Raw genomic sequence first — 860 nt, 5'->3', positions numbered from 1 at the left:
GTCCAGTAGGTCATGACCACGGCGCTGAGCATGACGTCGTTCTTGGAGAAATTACAACTGAAGAGCTCGGTGGGACCGACCATGGGGATGCCGAAGACATAGGGGACCTCATCGCCATGGGCCGAATCCGCCCAGCTGGGCTTCATTTCGCTTTGGCAGTGATGATAGAAGGCATAGAAGTAGGTGGGGAGCCGTACTGCGCGTGCAGGTCGGCGGTGGCCACGGCGGGGCCACCCACTGGTGGTCAGTGAAGAGAGCCACCAGCGTTTTCCGCCGCGTCTCCGGGTTTTCCTTATCGGCCCAGTCTGTGTACATGAACTTGATAGTCTCTCGCAAAGTGTCTTTCCCTTCAGGATAGCCGTAAAGGTTGTCCACGAAGTTGGACACGGAGAAGTCAAAGTCGTTGGACGTCACACCGTCCTCGTTATCCACGATGCCATCCACAAACTTCAAGCCTTCCCCTTGGTTGACGCCCAGCATGATGTCGTAGTTGAGGAACTCGCCTTGCTCCATCAGGATCTGGGGTCGTCTGGGATGACGTCGCCGTCAATCACGGGCCCGAAGGCTATGTGGTAGGTGGCTGGGGTGATGGTCTGCTGGATGAGCTCCTTGTAGTTCTTGTTCCGCAGGCATTCTACCATGTCCGTGGTGTCCAGCATGTTGCAGCCGACCTTGTCTGCCAATATCCGAGTGTACTTGGCCGGCTGGTAGTTCACTGCCCAGCTGGACAGGGCGGTGCCGCTCTGAATGATGGCCTTCTGGAAGAGACCTGCAGGTGCAAAATTGTGGACATGCAAATGAAAACCCGCAGGACAGAAACGCAGCTTTTACTGAGCAATGAAGGCTGTGATTGTCTCTCA

The 860-nt window shown here is 55.9% G+C and overlaps 1 pseudogene; it reads right to left on the bottom strand.

Moving 5' to 3' along the window:
- Window positions 1-5: 5 nt before the first annotated feature.
- Window positions 6-765, bottom strand: LOC108526050 (neuroligin-4, X-linked-like; annotated as a pseudogene).
- Window positions 766-860: the final 95 nt, after the last annotated feature.

Source organism: Rhinopithecus bieti, unplaced genomic scaffold (genome assembly GCF_001698545.2).
Source record: "Rhinopithecus bieti isolate Rb0 unplaced genomic scaffold, ASM169854v2 scaffold_72675, whole genome shotgun sequence".
Taxonomy (NCBI): domain Eukaryota; kingdom Metazoa; phylum Chordata; class Mammalia; order Primates; family Cercopithecidae; genus Rhinopithecus; species Rhinopithecus bieti.
The sequence above is the reverse complement of the archived record's forward strand: the minus strand, read 5'-3'. Positions and strand labels throughout refer to the sequence as shown.